This window comes from Neofelis nebulosa, chromosome 6 (assembly GCF_028018385.1).
Source record: "Neofelis nebulosa isolate mNeoNeb1 chromosome 6, mNeoNeb1.pri, whole genome shotgun sequence".
Lineage (NCBI taxonomy): Eukaryota > Metazoa > Chordata > Mammalia > Carnivora > Felidae > Neofelis > Neofelis nebulosa.
In genome coordinates, this window is record NC_080787.1 from 35878220 (window position 1) to 35884002 (window position 5783).

Sequence of the window (5783 nt, forward strand, 5' to 3'; positions counted from 1 at the left end):
TGGGGGTGGGGGTGTGTGTGTGGGGGGGTCTTTCTCACCAGGGAGCGCCCCCTGGCCCGCACCTCCGTGCAGTGCTCAGCCAGTGGCTCCTGCGGTGGCACCTCCCAGCCCCGCCCCACAGGGCGGAGAGGGGCGGCCCGGGCATGGATCCGGGAAGGGCCTGCGGAAGGCAAGGAGGCGGCCCCGGTCACGTGTAGGCGATTGCAGCGCTAGGGCGGGAGGAGTCCGTTGGCGCGGGCCGCGCGTTCGCGCACCGAGGCGCAGCAAATGCAGCCCGGCCACGACACCCCTGCCATCCGGAGGACCCGCGGCGCGCCGACCGTGCGCACCTGGGCCAGCGCGGGAGCCACTGAACCGCAGGGTGTTTCCGCTCCTTGAGGCCTCGAGGCCTGTCCGGGCTACCTCTGCTGAAGGCAGTTTGATTTAATTCATCAGGAGACCAAGGATAAAAGACACCTCCCTGGGGCGCCTCGGTGCCTCAGTCGGTTGAGTGTCCCTCTTTGGCTCAGGGCTTGATCTCACGGCTTGGGAGTTCGAGCCCCGCAAGGGGGCTCTCTGCTGTCAGCGCAGAGCCGCTTGGGATCCTCTTGTCTCCCCTTTCTCTCTGCCCCTCCCCCACTTGTGTGCTCTCGCTCGCTCGCGCTCTCTCTCTCCCTCTCTGTCTCAAAAATAAATATAAAAACAAATCACTGTAAAGAAGATGCATAATTAATAGGTAAAGGACTATATCTTGGAGAAACAAGAAGAAAAAAGACACCTCCCTGCCTACATGAAATTCACAGTCGGAAGTGTGGGGTAACATCGGACCACTGCCATAAAATCAGATGATAATATTCCTGTAATACCAGGTTTGGAGAGCACAGAGGAGGGAGATCGTAATTCCAGCAGGGAGGAATACAGAAGGCTTCAAGGAGGCGGCAACCATTTGTGATTTGGGCTTGCAAGAGGAGGCGAAATTAGATAAAGTAAGAGGGGAAGGGCATGCCTGCCAGGAGAACCCTGTGGTGAGGGGAAGGTGTTCAGCCTGCACCACAACCCTGCTTTCCACCTCCCGGAACCACCCTGGACTGCTCTCCTGGGCCTCCTTGTTCGGTCCACCTGTTCATGCTTAGTCCTTTGTTCCTCGCCATCCATCCCTCTTCACACTGGCTCTCTCAGGGCCTTTCCTGGGCCCCCACATCACAGACACATCTTCCCCATCCTCTCAAAGCTTCTGCCCCACCACTGCTGGGTCTTCTCTGCTTCCTCTTGACAACTCCTGCCCATCCTGTACAGCTCAGCTCCAATACCTCTTCTCCTGGAGCGCTCACATCTCCCTGGCCAGGGACAAACAGGACCCGCGAGTTCACCTGCTCTCCCCAACCCTGGACACATATACAGTGAAGGCAGGGGTCTGGTCTCCCTGTCAGCAGTGCCCACCATGGTGGCTGGCACACAGTAGGCTCAACACACGCTGCTAGACTGAATGGTGGGGGCCGGTGGGAAGAGAGGGTTCAAGGATATTGCCAGAGAGATAGGCAGGAGCCAGATTATATAGGACCATAAATACCATCCTAAATGGCTTGGCATTTATCCTCAGGGCACTGGGATTCATAGATCGCTGAAAGCTGGGAGAGTGGTATGGCAAGATGCACCGTGGGGGATGGAGTGGAGAGGACAGGGGACCGCCTGGCCAATTAGGAAGCTGTCACAATCGTCATAGTGAGATGGGTGTGGGCCTGAGCTGGGACAGTGGCAGATGGGGTGGACAGGAGGACACTTGGGTAGTCGTTCTGGGTTGGGGGCAATGCTGTCTTCCAGGAACCATTTGGCAATGTCCAGAGACGTTTTTGGTTTGTCACCAGTTGGAGGAGGGTGCTACTAACATCTAGTGCGTGGAGAACTCTCTCTGGTCAGTTTCCTCATCTTTAATAAAGGTTATTAGGATTAAATGGGCTAATACATGTTTGGTGTTTAGAAAAGTGGCTGATACATATTAGACACTATGTAGCATGAGCTATTGTTATTTTGAAAGGTAAATCCTCTGTTCAGAGCCCTGCACTGGCTCTCCATCACCTGAGTGTGAGCCAGAGTCCTTTCCCCAGGCCTATAAGGCCCCTCCTCATCCGGCTGTCTGTCGGTCTCTGACCCCATCTCCTGCTGCCCTCCTTGCCCTATGTGCTCGGGCCTCACTGGTCTCTTTGCTGTGCCTTGCGCAAAATCATCCCGCTCTGGCTTCAGGGCCTTTGCATTTGCTATTCCCACTGCCTTGGAGGACCTGCCTCAAGGAATTTAGGTGAGGAACTTCCTTACATCCTTGAGGTCTTTGCTTAGCTGTCACCTTCTCAGGGGATATTTCTTTAAAAAAAAATTTTTTTTTTAAACATTTTATTTATTATTGAGAGACAGAGAGAGACGGAGCATGAGCATGGGAGGGGCAGTTTAGAAAGGTGGAGACGCAGAATCTGAAACAGGCTCCAGGCTCTGAGCTGTCAGCACAGAGTCCAACGTGGGGCTCAAACTCACGGACTGCGAGATCATGACCTGAGCCGAAGTCGGACACCCAACCGACTGAGCCACCTAGGCGCCCCAGGGGGAGGGAGGGAGGGATATTTCTTAACCACCATATGTTGAAAAAAATCATCTGTTCCCCTTCATCCCCTGCACCTGGCTCTCTCCCTGTGCTCCTGCCCTGCTTTATTTTCTTCAGAGCATCTTCATCATCTAACATATCGCATATTTCATTTATCTTTGTGCTTATTGTCTCTCAACTGGGATGTAAGCTTCATGAGGCATGGTTGCCTGTTTTGCTGGCTGCCATGTCCCCAGGGTCTAGAACCTTACTAGCACCTTCCAAGTCGTCCTTAAATGTTGCTTAAATGAAGGAATGGAGCGAGTAAGTGAAAAATGTAATCAGGAGTCAGAGAGGTAGGAGACAAATGGAGAGAAGGTAGAATTGCAGAGGGGAAGGGAGGGCCTGAGTGGACCTCTGAGAGGGGCCCGAGGTCCTGGCATGGCCTGAGGCACAGAGCCTTGTGAATCTGCCCTCTCCAGGCCTTCCATCCCCATCTGTTTGCTGGGATCTGACTACAGGGAGTGCCTTGCTCTGCCTGCCAGGCCTGAACAAGGCGCCCCCAGCCCAGGCAGATGGCCAGGCCTGAACAAAGTGTCCTTTCCTCTCTGATAAGCTGCCTCCTTCCAGAGGCCTGTAGGGCCGAACATGTCTGCCGCCTGGGAAGTGGCTGAGGACCTGGGTGGGTCTCTGGAGTGGGCTAGGGAGCGGCTGCAGCAGCCACCCTGCCTGGAGGCTGAGCGAAGGAGCAAGGGCCAGGGGCCAGGGCAGACCCCAGCCCCACACCAACTCCAGCATGCACCCACTCCCCATTCAATCAACAAAAGTCTGTTGAGAGCCTGTCGGGAGTCTGGCTGTGGACAAGTCGCTGCCCTGGAGGCAATGAAAGAGACTGGGTGACAGGCTGCCACACACTGGGACACTGGTCTGCCTTGGCTGCTTCGCCTTGGGCTACTGTGGTATGGGCTACTGGAGGCCTAGAGCAGCTTTGGGCACAGGCAGGGTACTGAAGAGGTGTCTCACCTCTTGGCCTCAGGGTGGAGGCTGAGGACCATAGGCTTCTCCAGGCCTCCCTGATCCCTCAAGTCTCCACCCTCTCCCAGCAGGTGCTCCCCTGTGCTGCCAGGAAACTGTCAAGGGTTTCTGATGATTAGCTGTTGTCAGCTTCTTGGGAGCCCTGAACCCCGAGACCCCAGGACCAGAGTCCTAGCCCCTCTGACCCCCACAGGCCTCTTTCTTGCCCAGCACACTCTCTTGACTTGGCCCCTTCCTCCTGAAGCCCTTTCCTCCCTATGGTCCTGCCTCACCTTTTCCACTGCACTGCAAAATCTGGGTCCCTAGAAGAGGGGAGTTTGCTAACAAGGCACAATAGTAAGTAGGTGGAGTGATCCTCCCCTGTTCATCCACACATGCCAGTGCTTGTAAACACACACATGCACACACTTACATACCCCTTGGACATACACATTCCCCCACAAGCCTCTCCAAGTCCCTGACTGGGCCTGGGCCTCAGGACCTGAGCACTCATTGACCTTCACTGTCAGAGACAGGCAGGATGGGACCAAGGCACATGCTGAGAGCCAAGCTCTGCACTCCCAGGACCCCAGTCTTCAAATCTGTAGGATGGGTGCTGGCCTAAGGTCTCTTGCTATCCCTCAGGGCCTATAACCTGTGAGGTCCCAGTTAGCACAGGGAGAGACCCATTCTGAGATGTTACCTCTAGTAGTTTAAAAGCATGGTCCCTTTAAGAAACAAAACAGATAAATACATGGGAAGGCGGAGAGAAGTGGAGAAGGAAACCACACGAGGCTCTTAAAGATAGACAACAAATGCAGGGTTGACAGAGGGAGGGAGGTAGGTAGGTGGGAGAAGGACGAGATGGGTGATGGGTACTAAGGAGGACACTTGTGATGAGCACTGGGTGTTGCATGTAAGTGATGAATCACTGGAGTCTACTCCTGAAACCAATATTGCACTGTATGTTAACTAAAATTTAAATTAAAAAATAAATAGGGGCACTTGGGTAGCTCAGCTGGTTAAGCAGCTGGCTTCGGCTCAGGTCGTGATCTCACAGTTCGTGGGTTTGAACCCTGCATCGGACTCTTTGCTATCAGCTTGGAACCCACTCTGGATCCTCTGTCTCCCTCTCTGCCCCTTCATTGCTTACACTTGCACGCACGCTCTCTCTCTCTCTCAAAAAAAAAAAAAAAAAAAAAAAAAAAGCATGGTCCCAACGTCCTTTGGCACTCTTCCCAGGGAGTGGTGGGACCTATGTCCTTCTCCCCTTGAATCTGGGAGGGCTGTGGCTGCTTCCCCCAATAAAACACAGTGGAAGTGCTGCTCTGTGACTGTGGAAGCTACGTTATAAAAGGCCACCTAGGTTCCTCCTGCTTCTCTTAGGACAGTTGCTCTGGTATAAGCCAGAGCCCGTGTGAGAAGTCAGACCACCCTAAGACTGCCAATGTGGCTGGAGAGGCCACATGGCAGTAGCCTCATCCACAGCCCCAGCTGAACTCCCAGCCATGGGAGGGAACTGTCCTGCTCAACCAGCCCAGCTGAGACTTTCAGATGCCTCCAGCCCCAGCCAACATCTGATAGCAATCATATGAGACCCTAAGTGAGAGCTGCCTAGCAGGCCTTTCCCAAATTCCCGACTCATAAAACTCTGAGCAAAATAAAATGGTGGTTTTTTCACGTTACGAAGTTTTGGATAATCTGTTACGCAGCAATAGTAATCCAAACGTTACCCTTAAATTGTTCCTGATCCTTCTCTTAGTCCCCTTCCCACCTTGTCACCCAGACTGAGCTCCTCCTCCACTAGACCCAAAGCCAGGAGGTGACTCCCTGGGCTCTCAGAATGCACTGTGGAAGCTGAGACAGGATGGCACCCCCTCCCTCTGGCCCCAAGAGGTAAATAGGAACTACTTGGCTTAACCTCATGGCCATGACCAACCAAGCACCTGACAGATGAGCTGCTGGATGTCACCTCCACCCTGGTCCCTATATGGCCAGGGCCAGGGTATCCTTGGTGCCTGCCTCAGCTGGGCCCTGCCCTCAGCCCTCGGCACTCCATGTCTCCAAGACCCAACCTCCTGATCCCCCTTCTGTTGGCCGAGCAAGTCTGGAGCTGGATGAAGACAAGAGAGCCTGTTACCAGAGCTCAGAGCTGCAGGAAGCTGGGGCCTTGGACATGAGTCAAGGGTACATCAGAGATGTCTGTCATCTTGGTGAA